Source organism: Carcharhinus amblyrhynchos, chromosome 8 (genome assembly GCF_965287045.1).
Source record: "Carcharhinus amblyrhynchos chromosome 8, sCarAmb.v2.hapA, whole genome shotgun sequence".
Lineage (NCBI taxonomy): Eukaryota > Metazoa > Chordata > Chondrichthyes > Carcharhiniformes > Carcharhinidae > Carcharhinus > Carcharhinus amblyrhynchos.
This window is the reverse complement of record NC_137331.1, coordinates 120,984,886-121,000,737: the sequence shown is the minus strand read 5'-3', so window position 1 is coordinate 121,000,737 and position 15,852 is coordinate 120,984,886. Positions and strand designations below refer to the sequence as shown.

The 15,852-nt window shown below is 43.4% G+C and overlaps 1 protein-coding gene across 2 annotated transcripts in view; it reads right to left on the bottom strand.

Moving 5' to 3' along the window:
• The window catches only part of trappc8 (trafficking protein particle complex subunit 8), a 157,750-nt gene that overhangs the window by 114,708 nt on the left and 27,190 nt on the right, over positions 1-15,852 (bottom strand). The gene's annotated exons all lie outside the window — the stretch shown is intronic.

Genomic DNA, 15,852 nt, shown 5'->3' with positions numbered 1-15,852 from the left:
GCAACAATCAAACGCCATTCAGACTCTCAAACCTGCAAAGTCCTCCAAAAAAAATTCAAACTGAAGCAGGTTCTTGCAATCCGTTGTCATCGTTTGAAAGAAATTTAACTCCATTTTGGACAATTGTAAAACGAATACCCCACTATTCCATCCTTTGTTTTTTCAGACCACTGTCACAAAATATTGACAAAGTAAAAGTTTATCTCTTAGTCATAAGTAGGCTTACATTAAGAATGCAATGTAGTTACTGTGAAAATTCCCCAGTTGCCACATTCGGGCACCTGTTCGGGTACACTGAGGGAGAATTTAGCATGGCCAATGCACCTAACCAGCATGTCCTCAGACTGTGGGAAGAAATCGGAGGAAAAATGCAGATACTGAGAACATACACACAGACAGTGACCCAAGCCAGGAATCGAATCTGGTCTCCGGAGCTGAGACGCAGCAGTGCTAACCACTGTGCCATCCCATAGCAACATGTGGCAACATAGCTACGTAGGTCTAGGTGATACGGCCAGCAGCAAAATACAGGCACTTGTTGATTACTTAAAAACCCGTCAAAACTGTAATGACCAGCAGGGCATGGTTTTCCCTCTTGCAACAGTAGTTTAAATCTGGCACCAACACAAAGCGATCACCCAGCATCCAACAGCAGGGTTGTCAAATCACACTGAGGTGTTTGCAAAATAAAACCAGAAAAATTAGAATTGAAAGATTAAAAATCTAAGTTTTCAAACAATGCAATAAATTGGAGACTGGTTTAGATGAAAGCTGAAATAATCAATCTGAATAAATATTCTAAAACTGTGGAATCAACTGAAATTTGTTATTCAACAAATAAAAATAGCATCTCATGGCCAACCAGGATGTTCAGCGTTAACTACCTGTAACCTTTCAGGGATCTTTACAGCAAGATTAACAGTGTGAAATTCCTGTTAACTCAGATGTCCCATCGAATGCAATCTGAGAAGACCTCAACAGCACAACTTCTGGAGAAGCATGGAATCATGGCCAGCCACTTTCCAACTTTGGCGTGATGTCGTGTAGACTTCTGAAGTTGCCAGTTTCAGTGGAGAAACGATGACAAACACTGACACTTAGTACCACTTAAAAGTCCAGCCCACTGTGTGACAACTGCTCAAGGGATTTTTTTTGGCAAATTTTAGAACCATTGAATTTCTACAGTGCAGAAGGAAAGTCATTTGGCCCGAGTCTTATTGCACATCTTTGGACACTGAGGAACAATCTAGCATGACAAATCCACCTAACCTATACATCTTTGGACTGTGGGAGGAAACCCACGCAGGGAGAACACAGACCATCACCCATGGCCAGAATCAAACGCAGGTTCCTGGCGCTGTGAAGCAGCAGTGCTAACCACTGTGCCACCATAACACCCGATGCATATTGATAACGCTACCATTCTTCACCTCCAAACATGGAAATCCAAACATTCAACATAGAAACAGGTTACTTGATCCAACTAATACATGTTACCCTTTGTGCTCCACTCTAAGCTTCCCACCACCTTATCAGCATAGCCTATTTGTTTCTTGGTCACATGCTCAAACTGAAGAAACTTACAATACAGAAGATTTTACCCATCCTGATCTGTGATCAAACAATAAGTTATTGGGCTGAATCTTGCCTGTTAGCTCTCAGTCTGTAGTGTTTTCCACCTCTCCCCTACCTAAGTAACCTTTTCAATTTTATTTTATTTATTAACGTCACAAGTAGACTTAGTTACACTGCAATGAAATTCCTGTGAAAATCCTCTAGTCTCCACTCTCCGGTGCCTTTTCGGGTAACAGAGAATTTAACACGGCCAATGAACTTAACCAGCACATCTTTCAGACTGTGGGAGGAAACCAGAGCACCCGAAGTAAACCCATGCAGACATGGGGAGAACAGACAGACTCTGCATTGACAGTGACACAAACCAGGGATCAAACCTGGATTTCCTGGTGCAGAGGCAACAGTGCTAACCACTGTGCCACCCCCGAGAGACACTCAAATTTTCTCTTTAGCCTCCTCTGTTCCAAAAATGATAACCCCCGCCTCCAATATTTCCTCATAAGATTAAGTTCTGACAACTCAGTCATCGTCTCCACACCCTTCCCTGGTGTGATCACTTCTTTGCTGAAATGCAATGGTCAAAACTGGAGCAGCAAGTCTCAGCTGTGGTATAGTGTTCTATACAGTTCTACCTCGACCTCACTGCAACCTATAATCAATTTTTGAATTATTTGCAAACTTTGTAAATCATTCCTCCTAAAGTGTACACAATTGATAAGTATCACATATTTTGCACCCCTTAAATGAATGTTTGCCACAACCACTCCGTGGTAACGAGTTCCACATTCTTACTGCTCCCATTCGTTAAATTCATTTCATTTAGAATTTTAAAAATTGACAACAGTTCTATTAAATGTTTCTATTTCTCATACAAAGATCATAGAATCATAGGGGTCTTCAGTCAAAAACAACCACTTAACTATTCTAATCTCATTTTCCAGCACAATTTTGTATGCCTTGCAACTGCACATTTAAATACTTCTTACATGAGAGTCTCTGCCTCCATCATCCTTTCAGGCAGAGTGTTCCCTCCCACCCTCTGAATTTTTGAGCAACTCCCAATAGTCGTTCTTGGAGAAAGAAAATGTAAAATCAAATGCTGTGGGGTCTGAGATGAGTTGATGTAGCGAATCAGAATCAGTAGTTCTGATGCACTGGTGCATTCTGTGCCCTCATTATTTCATAGTGAGATAGAGGGGTTTCGCCTCACCACTTCTGGATGCTCAGCCATGTCAGCAATGTTAGCTGCTCAGCACTTGCTACCCACATAGCACTGATGCCATTCTGACCAAGGGCATCAAATACATGGGAACACCACCACTAGCAAATCCCCTCCAAGCCACACACCACCCTGACTGGGAAAAGTATCACCATTCCTTCACTGCCCTGGGTCAAAAATCCTCCTTAAAAGCATTGTGGTTGCACCAACACCAAATGTATTGCAGAGGTTCAGGAAGGCAGCTCACCACCACCTCCTCAATTACAGATGGGCAATAAATGCTGACCAAGTCAGCAACACCCACCCTCCATGAACAAAAAAGTGCTGGCAAATTGCAAGTCTTTGATCAATCATGACACACTCTGAATTTATTACTATTTGGTACGGGACAGTAGAGTTTGCCTCAAGAGCACAGGCAGAGGCTTCTACTTGTAACTCAGTGCGAGAGTTTGGGAAGAACAGTAGAAATTCTGTGGGATGTCCTTAAAGTGCCCCCAAAGAGGACCAACATTTCCATCAACTCATGGGAAGCTATGGCTTGTGATCATCCAAAATGGAGAAGATTCATCCGGGAAGATACTGAACACATGGACTGTCAGCAAAGTGTTGAGGTGAAGCTAGGTATTGCAGTGACAGCACAAATCTCCAAACCATCTCCCAAAACTCTGAGCACCACCTGCCCCACATGTGGAGGAGCTGTCATTGGGCTTAAAAGCCACTTAATGCATCAAGCCAGAGGAGCAAGTCATCCTTGATCCTGAGGGATGTCTAAGACTATTTCACACTTCCATTACCTTCACCCATCATATCGTTTGAAAACATAGCATGGTTCACTTGAGCGCAGGTTTGCTGTTCTATCGATATGCAAGTTTGCTTGGTCTCATGCTGCCTTGACCTTTAGATAGAGATCAAGTATTTTCACCAGAACAAAAATTCAAATTCAGTTTTCTTTAAAAAAGTCATTTTACTTCCTGAGATCAACATCTTCTACTTTAAGCTTCCAGAAATGCTCCCAAATCTCAATCTCAAAATTATACACAGCATGACATTAATACTATCCTTTAGTTTTTTTTCATTCATGGGACATGGGCACTGGCTGGCCAGCATTAATTGCCCATCCCTAGTTGCAGTTGAAAATGCGATGGTGAGCGGTCTTCTTGAAATCATAGTTTATGTGCTGTGGGTTGACCCACAATGCCATTAAAACATAGAACATAGAACATTACAGCGCGGAACAGGCCCTTCGGCCCACAATGTTGCGCCGACCAGTCTTATTTTTAAAAAAAAACATTGACCCACTAATCTAAACCAATCCCTTTTCGTCCATAAACCTATCCACCAATCTCTTAAACGCCCCCAAACTAGGCGCATTTACAACTGCAGCAGGCAGGGCATTCCAGTCCCTCACCACCCTCTGGGTAAAGAACCTGCCCCTGACATCCGTCCTATAACTACCTCCCCCGTGCTAGATTTCTCCATCCGAGGAAACAGGCTATTAGGGAGGGAATTCCAGGATTTTGGTCCAGTGACTGTGAACGGCGATATATTTCCAAGTCAGGATGATGAGTGGCTTGGAAGGGAGCTTGCTGGTGCTCGTGTTCCCATGTATCTGCTGCCCTTGTCCTTCTCGATGGAAGTGGTCGTGGGTTTGGAAGATGCTGTTTCAGGCTCTTCGGTGAATTGCTGCAGTGCATCTTGTAGATATTACACACTGCTGCTACTGAGTGCCGGTGGTGCCAATCAAGCAGGCTACTTTGTTCTGGATGGTATTGAAATTGGGTTTTTGCAGCTGAACTCAGCCAGGAAAGTGGGACATATTCCCTCACATTGACTTGTCTTGTAGATGATGGACAGGCTTTGGGGAGTCAAGAGGTGAGTTACTCACCACAGTATTCCTAGCCTCTGACCTGCTTTTGTTGCCACTGTGCTCATGGTGAGTCCAGCTGAGTTTTGGTCAATGGTAACCCCAAGGATGTTGACAGGGGTATTCAGTGATGGTAACATCACTGAATGTCAAGGGGTGGTGATTAGAGAGTGTCGCTTATTGGTGATGGTCTTCACCTGGCATTTGTGTGGCGCAATTACTTGCCACTTGTCAGCACAGGCCTGGATATTGTCGAGATCTTGTTGCATTTGAACATGGACTGCTTCAGTACCTGAGTCATGAATGGTGAACATCGTGTAATCATTGGTGCAGATCCCCACTTCTGACCTCATGACAGTGGGAAGGTCATTGAAGTAACTGAAGATGGTTGAGCCTAGGACACTATCCTGAGGGACTCCTGCAGAGATGCCCTGGAGCTAAAATTACTGACCCTCTACAACCACTTTCCTATGTACCAGGTATGACTCCAACCAGCCAAGAGTTTGCCCCTCCATGATTCCAGTTTTGCTAGGGCTCCTTGATGCCACACAAGGTCAAATGTGGCTTGATGTCAAGGGCTGTCACTCTCGCCTCACCTGTGGAATTCAACTTTTCATCCATGTTTGAACCAAGGCTATAATGAGGTTAGGTGCTCAGTGACCCAAGCAAAACCCAAATTGGGCATCATTGAGCACGTTCTGCTTGATAGCACTGTTGATAATCACTTTCCTGATGATCGAGTGTAGACTGGGTAGTAATTGGCCAGGTTGGATTTGTCCTGCTGTGAGTGTATAGGACATATGTACGCAATTTTCCATATTTCCAAAGATGTGCAGGTTAGGTTGATTGGCTATGCTAAATTGACCCGAGCATCAGGAGGATTAGCAGGGTTAATGTGTGGGGTTACCATATCAGGGCGTGGGAGGAATTGTGGTCAGTACAGGCTTGATGGGCCAAAGAGCCTCATTTTGTACTGTAGGGATTCTGTGATTGCCAGGTAGATGCCAGTGTTGTAACTGTACTGGAAGAGCTTGGCTTGGGGAATGGCAAGTTCTACAGCACAAGTCTTGAGTATTATTGCTAGAATATTATCAGGGCCCACTGCCTTTCCAGTATCCTTGATACCAAATGGAGTGAATCAAATTGGCTGGAGACTGGCATGTGAGATGCTGGGGGCCACTACAGGAGGCCAAGATGGATCATCCACTTGGCATGTCTGGCTGAAGATTGCTGCGAATGCTTCAGCCTTATCTTTTGCACTGATGTGCGGGGCTCCTCCATCATTGAGGATGGGGATATTTGTAGAGCCTCTTCCTCCAGTGAGTAATTTAATTGTCCACCACCATTCACAACTGGGAGCTGCAGAACTGCAGAGCTTTGTTGTGGGATCATTAGCTTTATCAGTTGCTGTTTGGTGTGCAAGTAGTCCTGTTTGAAAGCTTCATCTGGTTGATGTCTGTCTCATTTTCAGGTATGTCTGGTCTCCCTTCACTCTCCATTGAGCCAAGGTTGATCCCCTGGCCTGATAGTAATGGTTGAGTTGGGGGATATGCCAAGCCATGAGGTTGCAAATTGTGCTGGAATATAGTTCTGCTGTTGATGGCCCACAGTGCCTCATGGATGCCCAGCCTTGAGATACTAGATCTGTTCAAAGTCTGTCTATATTTAGCACAGTGGTAGTGCTACACAACACAATGGAGGTTATTCTCAATGTTAAGGCAGGACTTCGTCTCCACAAGGACTGTGTAGTGGTCACTCTTACAGATACCATCATGGACAGATGTATCTGCAGCCAGCAGATTGGCAAGGATGAGGTCAAGTACATTTTTCCTCTTGTTGGTTCCTTCACCACCTGTTGCAGATTCAGTCTAGCAGTTATATCCTTTAGGATCTGAACAACTTGATCTGTAATGCTGCTGCTAAGCCACTCTTGGTGGACCCTGAAATCCCCCTCAGAGTAAATTTTGTGCCATTGCCACCCTCTTTCCTCAAAAAATGTTGTTCAACATGGAGTACTGATTCCTCAGCTGAAGAAGGAGGATGGTACATGGCAACCAGCAAGAGGTTTTCTTGCCCATGTTTCACCTGAAGCCATGAGACTTCATTAGGACCAGGGTCGATGTTGAGGACTTCCAGGGCAACTCCCCCCGACTGTCTACCACTGTGTCGCCACCTCTGTTGGTCTGTCCTGCTGGTAGGACAGGACATATCCAGGGTTAGTAACAGTGGTGCCTGTAAGGTTGACTCTGTGAGAATGACTGTCAGGCTGTTGCTTGACTGGTCTGTAAGACCTCTCCCAATTTTGACACTAGCCCCCAGATGTTAGTAAGGGGGACTCTGCAGGGTTGTCAAGGCTATTTGCTTTAAGAACATAAGAACATAAGAACTAGGAGCAGGAGTAGGCCATCTAGCCCTTCGAGCCTGCCCCGCCATTCAATAAGATCATGGCTGATCTGTTGTGGCTCAGTTCCACTTTCCCGCCCTCTCCCCATTTTTGCCATTGTCTTTTCCAGTGCCTAAGTATGAGGTGATGCGTCCGGTTATACCTTTGTTGAGACTAGTGATTGAAACGAAGTGGCTTGCTAGGCCATTTCAGACAACAGTTGCTGTGGATCTGGAGTCACATGTAGACCACATCAGGTATAAGGACAGCTGATTTCCTTCCCTAAAAGGGGATCAGTGACTCAGATGGGTTTTTCTGATAATGGTTTCATGGTCATCAGTAGATGCTTAATTCCAGACTTTTTTTAAAAATTGAATTCAAATTCCATCATCTGGTGGGATTTGAACTTGGCTCCCCAGAACATTAGCTCAGTTTCTAAATCAATAGTCTAACAATAATACTAGGCCATCGCCTCCTCTGTACTTAAAAACAAAACTTGGTTAGAAGTTAAGTGGCAAATCCCCATTTGCTCCCATTAAATTTGAATTTTTTTGTACTCCCAACTAACAACTTGGTTATCTCAGCACTAGTATCGTCCCAAGATTTGAAAATAAAGCCTGACCCAGTTAAACTTCCAGCATTTCTTTGGAAATCCTCGTGAAGTGGCTGGGAGGAGTCCGATAGGGAAGGAGTTAACTTTAACATTACAACACTAGTTGGGCAATTCTTCAGGATTTGCTCCTGCTTTGGCAGGCATTATTTCATCAGGAATCCTGCTTACACATGCAACGATGATTTCTGGCCTATTGCAGATCACATAAAATCCACCAAAAGCAAACAAGAAATTTGTTTTCCGTTTTGATCCCCAAAAACCTGAGTGCAAACGTCTTCCCCTGCCCCTAACCCCCTTCACCTCCAGCTTGGGGACTTCTACATCAATGGAACAAACATGCTGCTTCATAACATGTTGTAAACAGTTTAAACATTGCACAACAGCTCTATGGTATCCTTTTCACAATCCTCGAGGGGGGACCTGGTTTACTGCAGGAACTGTTCCCAACTGTTAACAGTATTAGATGCATTTAACTCTTCTGGCATTACTAATCCTAAGTGGTCAATGGTCAGTTACATACTGTGGTCCTGCTAATTTTACACAATCAAAATTAGTTTGATGAACCAGATCACTTCTAAATAGAAACGTAGGAATTCAAATGCTTGAAAAATGAGAGATTATATAGTCAGCTTCACCTTCTCCTTCCTCATTTGTGGTTATTGTGAAACAATACAATATTTTTTTAAAAAGGGGTACGGTTTCTGCAACAAGGGTAAAATCCTGCATGTGTGTAAATGTTTTAATAATAGCTCCATGTTATGAATTGGGCATTATTCTGTTTTTACTGCCAAGGTTCAGTATCAAATCTCTCAACAGACAGAGCTTGGGGAGATGGTATAGTGGTAATGTTACTGAAGTAGTAACCCTTCATTATTGTCGTCAAACACCCATCTGGTTCACTCATTCTTTAAAATGAGGGAAATTTGCCTTCCTTACCTGGTCTGGCCTGTGACACCCCAGACCCACAGCAATGTGCTGGACTCTTAACTACCCTTTGACACGGCCAAGCAATCCACTCAGTTCAACGGCAATAAAACGCTGGCCCGGCCAGTGACACCAACATCTGAAGATTAAAAAACCTCACCCATCACAACTGAATTATTGCATCGTATTAAGTTGGGTTAGAACGATGTGCTACTTCTGAAACCTTGCAAACTAATTTGCCCCCAGACTTCACTTGACCTTTAACGAGTCTGTGTACATTCGCAGCAAGCAAATACTAGGTCAAGGCCATCTCCAACAAGAAGCAAACAATCTAACCATCACTCCTTGACATTCAATAGCATTACCATCACTGAATCCTCTAACACCCTCCCAGGGGTTACCATTGGCCTGAAGCTAAACTGGACTAGCCATACAAATACTGCGGCTACAAGAGCTGGTCAGAGGTTAGAAATCTTACAGCAAGTAACTTAACCCCTGACTCCCCAAAGCCTGTCCAAGGCACAAGTTCGGAGAGTCATAGTTGCACTTGCATGGATAAGTACAGCTCGAATATATAAGACGCTCAATACTATCAAAGACAAACTAGTCCACTCGATTAGCACCCCTTCCACAAACATTCACTCCCTGCACCACCAACGCAGTGGCAACCATCTACAGGATGTAGTGCAGCAATTCACCAAGGCTCCTTTCAAACCAGCAAGTGCAACCATCTAGCGAGACAAGAATAGCAATTACGTGGGAACACCACCACCTGGAAATTCCTTCAAGTCATACACCATCCTGACTTGGAAATAGATCGCCGTTCCTTTACTGTCATTGGGTCAAAATCCTGGAACTTCCTCCCCAACACCCTAGGTATGCCTATTGCAGCACTTCAAACAAGGCATTCAGCACCATCTTCTCAAAAGGTAATAAGGGCTGGGCATAAACTGTTGGCCTCGACAATTTCCACAATATGTAAAACTGAATAAAAATACAAAGCGCAGGGAGTTGAGGTTAAAACTGGTCTCCTTGTTTCTATATAGTTGTCTTGAACTTAATGAAACAGAAGCCAGTTGCTCGTTGGTCAAGGAGCATGATTCTTGCTTCGGGAGTTTGAGTTTGAGGGGGGGCCCTGGGTTTAAAATCACAAACGAGCCTTTTAATATTTTTTCCAAACATCACAGGTTTCATACATATAAAGCTACAGACCAAGTGCCGGATAATGGGATTTGAAAAGATAAGTGTTTGATGGCTCATGTAGAAACAATGGGCCAAAGGGCTTCTTTCCTTGTGCTGTAAAATTCTAAAGAAGCCAAGTTCCCACAGGGGAAAAAAAATGCATATTATGCATTTCAACATGCAAGGGACCTTACAGCAAAGGTCCTACAATCCCAAAATTATAAACTTAACACTTTTAAAAGCTGAAAATTGCCATTGTACATATGAATGCAAATCCATTATGCAAGTATTATAGCATTAGTCTCGAAATACAGGCAATAGCAACTTCCTATATACAATTACAACACAAAAATAGGGCTTTCAGCAACGACCCTCATGAGAAAAAATTTCAACTCAACTCAGTCTTCAGCAGTAGACCACATGCTTAAGCTGCATCCTTGGTTCTAATCTTTCCCACAAGTGGTATCTACCCTATAAGATCCTGGGGGTACTTTCTATATTTCAATGTGATCAACTCATTCTTTTAAACTCCAATGCGTATTGTCCCAACCTATTCAACCTTCCTTCACAGGATAAGCTCCTCAACCCAGGATGAGTCGAGTAAACCTTCTCTAAAACTGCAAGGAGAGGGGCAGAAATCCAATACTCCCAATTCCTGACATATCATAGTTTATTAACAAGGAAGGAAAAATTTAAATGTTATCAGTCCTGTCCACTTTTCTCATTTGGTATGCTCCAATTATCATTCTGTATCAGTGAAATTGAAGCAGTCAATTTTACACCAAATTAGGAAAGCAATTAAATAATGCCAACTGCACCTTGGTTTAAGGGTAAAACAGGATCAAAAGATAGTCAGAGTGCTTTTCCCCACCACATGGCTGCATTTTAAAAATATATGTTCCAAGGATTATAAGAATAGAAATTCCTGGAGAATAAATTCATAGGATTAACAAAATGTCCAGTTATTTTGCTCTAGCAATGTTACATTGCTAGTGTGGATTTAACAATTAATCAGTACTGAGGAGCTGGTGTTCTCCAATGACTGATACAAGAACTTCTGGTTCTCCCCGCCTCCACACAACAGGCAAGAGGAAGCAACATTTAAAAATACACAAGGACACCAGAGATTGCTGAAAATAAGCTAACAAGTGGGAGCGGTCCAGAAGGTCAGACAAACATGCCTGGGTTCTTCTTGAAGTCAAGAATTGTATGTAATGTACCCAAAAGCAACTCAAAACTGAAGGGATAAAACCTTAAGAACCCTCACACTATGAAATGACAGACTGTCATACTGAGCTCAAGATCAGAATCTGGAAGCACAAACACCATGTTAACTTGTTTTTGAGATCATAACAGAATATTTGCTTCACTGAATCCAAAGTGTACAAACTCCACAATGTTAATACAATGGTACATTGTGTAATTCCACCCCAATAATTAGTCTTTATATAATACTTTTTAATAAATGGAAACATACAAAGAATCAATCTGCAGTTTACTAAGCAACAGAATGCAGAAGTACCCAGGTTGAAATCAGTGTGGTTAGAAATTCAAAGTTGAGCATTAGAAATGCACCTTGTGTTACTGGTGGGCCTAAGTGGCATCTCCAGTGTGCCAAAAGTGGGAGCAGCTTTCTTTGTTCAATGTACATGAATGATGCAAGTATCCTTGGCCCCTATTCTAGTGGATCATTGATCCTGGTTTAGCTCGATTTGAGTCGGACAGTAGTAACTGTTTACATAGGTCAGGTGGAGGGTTTGTTAAGCAGGGGGAGCAGGTCACCCTCCTGAGGTGCCTCTTTCTGGTGCTTCTGGACTACTCTCCTTCAGACTTGGTTCCTCTGGGGATATAGTATCCTGTTGGCTGCAGGGTTCAATGAAGGTCTAAGTGTTTTGGTTCAGCGTTGTTGCAGTCTTTGATTGGAGATTAGGCTGTATGAAGGAATTGGACACCCTCCAATTGGTCTTGTATAGGGACACTAGCAATATTCTGAAAGCACAGTGGCACAATAGCCATCATTGCTGCCTCACGGCACCAGGAACTGGGTTCAATTTCCAGCTTGGGTCTGTGCAGAGTTTGCACGTTCTCTCCGTGTGGGGGTTCCTCTGGGTGCTCTGGTTTCCTCCCAAAGACGTATTGGGTAGGTGCATTGGTCATGCTAAATTCTCCCACAGTGCACCCGAACAGGCGCCGGAGTGTGGTGACTCGGGCATTTTCACAGTAACTTCATGGCAGCGTTACTGCAAGCCTATTTGTGACTAATAAATAAAACCAGATTGTCCCCCCTCTTGAGGCTTGGGCACCCTGGGCAAAGTATCCTCTTTATTGAGGTCATACATAGAAACAGAAAAGAGAAGAGTAGGCCATTTGGCCCTTCGGGTCCATTCCACCATTCATTATCACGGCTGATCATCAAATTCAATACCCTAATTCTGCTGCCCCCCTCCCTCCCCCCAGACCACCGCCATATCACTTAATCCTTTTAGCTTCAAGGGCTACATCACCTTGAAATCTCACAATGTTGTAGCCTCAACTATTTTGTTGTTGTGAATTCCACAGATTTCGCATTTTCTGGATGAAGAAATTTCTCATCTCAGTCCTAAAGATTTACCTTTTATCATCAATCCCATCAGCGGGGGATTGATGATCATCGGGAACATTGTCTTTCAATCTACCCTGTCTCAACTCCAATAGCTATAACCCTAACCAACCTCCCCTCATCAGTCCTGCCATCCCAGGAATCAGCCTGGTAAACCTTGGCTGTATTCACTCTATAGCAAGGATAACCTCCTTCAGATAAGGACAGAAACTGCACACACTTTGGGTGTGGCCTCACCAACACCCTATACAACTGAAGTAAAACATCCCTATTCCTACACTCAAATCCTCTCACTATGAAGGACAATGCATGCATCATTTGCCTCTACCGCCTGCTCTACCTGCACACTTACTTTCAGCAACTGAGGACACCACAATCTCAAGTATCCACCTCTCAATTTACACCAAAATAATAGACTTCCTATTTTTGCTACCAAAGTGGATAATCTCATTTTATCCATGTCACACTGCACCTGCCACACACGCAGACATGGGGTGAACATGCAGACTCCACACAGACAGTGACCCAAGGCCAGAATTGAACCAGGGTCCTTGGCACAGGTAGCAATGCCCACCACTGTACCACCATGCTGCCACAGTGATGCCTTTCATGATCCATACGAATGAAGGTGCCAACTAAAACAAATGATAATCTGAACCATTTGTTTAGGTATTTGGTCTTTTCTGAATGTGAAATAATGATCACACTCTATACTAGATGTCAGGGATCTGGTGTGCCTTCTAAAATGTAAAACCCTCAACTTTTTTTAAAAAATGCACCTCACACAGACATCTCACCAATTGTGAATAATGGCCCATTTAACATTCCCAGTGGAGCAAGTGCCATGACGATCCACAATCGTTTCATAGTCACTTAGATAATTTTCAGTTTCAGATTTTTATCAATTTATTTTAAACTCTAAGCGACCTAGAGCATTCATCCGGGTTTCTGGATTAACTAGTCCTGTGACATTACCCATATGCCACTATCTGCTCCAAACATTACAACATTGTGCATTTATATAGCACTGCTCAATGAATGCATGCAGTGTACAAAATAAGGTAAACATGCTTGTAGTGCAGATTGAAATTGAGTATGATGTTGTGGGCATCACAGAGACATGGCTGTAACAGGATCAGGGCTGGGAGCTAAATATCCAAGGGTACACATCTTAAAAAAAGGCAGGGTGGGATTGCCTTATTAGTAAATGAAATTAAAGCAATAGCAAGAAGTGATGTTGGATTAGATGCAAAATCTGTGAATAGAGTTGAGGAACTGCAAAGGTAAAAAGAACCTAATGGGATATATGTACAGGTTACCAAGCAGTATTCAGGATAGGAGGTATAAAATACACCAGGATATAGAAAACGCATGCAACAAAGGCAATATTACAGTGATCATGGAGGGCTTCAATAGTCAGGTGGACTGGGGAGTGGATCAAGAAAAGAATTTGCGGAATGTCAATTAGGTGGCTTTTTTGCAGCCTACAAGGGAACAGGCAATTCTGGATTTAATGACATATAATGAAGCAGACTTGACGAGAGCTTAAGGTGAAGAAACCCTTATAGAGACAATCACCTCCAAATATGATAAAATTCACCCTGCAATTTGAGGTGGAGAAGCTGGAATCAGATGTAACAGTATTGCAGTTGAGTAAAAGCAACTACAGAGGCATGAGGGAGGAGTTGGCCAGAGTTGACTCCTGGAAGAGGAGCCCAGCAGGAAAGACAGTGGAGCAGCAATGGCAGGGTTTCTGGGAGTGATTTGGGAGACAGTAGAGTTTCATATCAAGGGGAGGGCAAGGCAATCTCGGCTGGCAAAGGAAATCAGGGACAACACAAGAGCAAAGGGAAAAGCATTCAATGTGGCAAAGATTGGTGGGAAGACATTAAAAACCAGAGGACAATTAAAAAAAAGCAACTGATTTCGGAAGCAGATCGCTGAAGAGATTGAGGAGGCATTAGTGGTGATCTTTCAGGAGTCATTGGATTTGGGTTGGGTCCCAGGAGGACTGGATATTCACTAATGTAACACCCGTTTAAGCAGGGAGCAAAAAGGTGGAAAATTACAGGTTAGTTAGCCTGACTTTGGTCATCAATAAGATTTTGGAGTCCATTATTAGGGATGAGATTTCAGAGAACTTGGAAGCTCATGGTAAAATAGGGCAAAAGTCAGCACTGTTTCATCAAAGGGAGGTCATGCCCGAGAAATCTGTTCGAATTCTTGGAGGTGGTAATGAGCTGATTAGACAAAGCAGAGCACCAGTGGAAATCTACTTGGATTTCCAGAAGGCCATGGACAAGATGCTGCTGAAGAAGGTAGGAGCCCATGTTGGAGGCAAGGTACTAGCATGGATCAAAGATTGGCTGACTGGCAGAAGGCAGAAAGTGGGGATGATAGGGTCCTTTTCAGGATGACAGTCGGTAACTAGTGGAGTTCTGCAGGATCAGTGTGGGGACCACAACTTTTCACTTTATATACCAATGATCTAGATGAAGGAATTGAGGGCATTACAGCTAGCTTTGCAATTGATACAAAGATAGGTGGAAGGGCAGGTAGTAGTGAGGAGGCAGGAGGCTCCAGAAGGACTTGGACAGGTTAGACAAACAAGCAAAGAAACGGCAAATGGGAAAGTGAGGTTACACACTTTGATAGGAAGAATAGAGGCATTGACTGTTTTCTGAATGGAGAGAGAATTCAGAAGCACAAAGGGACTTGGGAATCCTAGTTCAGGATTCGCTTACAGTTAACTTGCAGGTTGAGTTAGTTGTTAGGAAGGCAAACGCAATGTTAGCATTCAAATTGAGGGGACTTGAATACAAAAGCAGGGATATACTGCTGAAGTTTTCAGGCTCTGGTCAGGTCACATTTGGGATATTGAGCAGTTTTGAGCCCTGTATCTAAGGGAGGCTGTGCTAGCCTTGGAAAAGACCCAGAGGAGCCTCACAGAAGTTGAGAGGCATGGGATAATGGAGAAAGTGGAAATCACCTTGTTGTTACAGCAGTGACTGCACTTTTAAAAATTCATTTGCCAGATGTGGGCATCACTCAGGACCAGCATTTATTACCATCCCTCATTACCCTTAGAAAGGGTGGTAGTGCACTGCTTTCTTGAACTATTGCAGTCCCTTTGGTTAGTGGTTAGGGAGGGAATTCCAGAATTTTGACCCAATGACAGTGAAGAAACAGCGATATTTTTCCAAGTCAGGATGTGTCTGCTTGTCCTTCTAATTGATAGCGGACATAGGCATAGAAGGTGCCATCTGTGGAGCCTTGCTCAGTTCCTGCATTGTGTAGCTTATACAGCTGCTACTGTGTAAAGAACAAAGAAGAAAATTACAGCTTAGAAACAGGCCCTTCATTCCTCCAAGACTGCACCGACAATGCTGCCCGACTTAACTAAAACCCCCTATGCTTCCGGGGACCATATCCCTCTATTCCCATCTCATTCATCTACTTGTCAAGACACCCCGTAAGTCACTCCCATATCCGC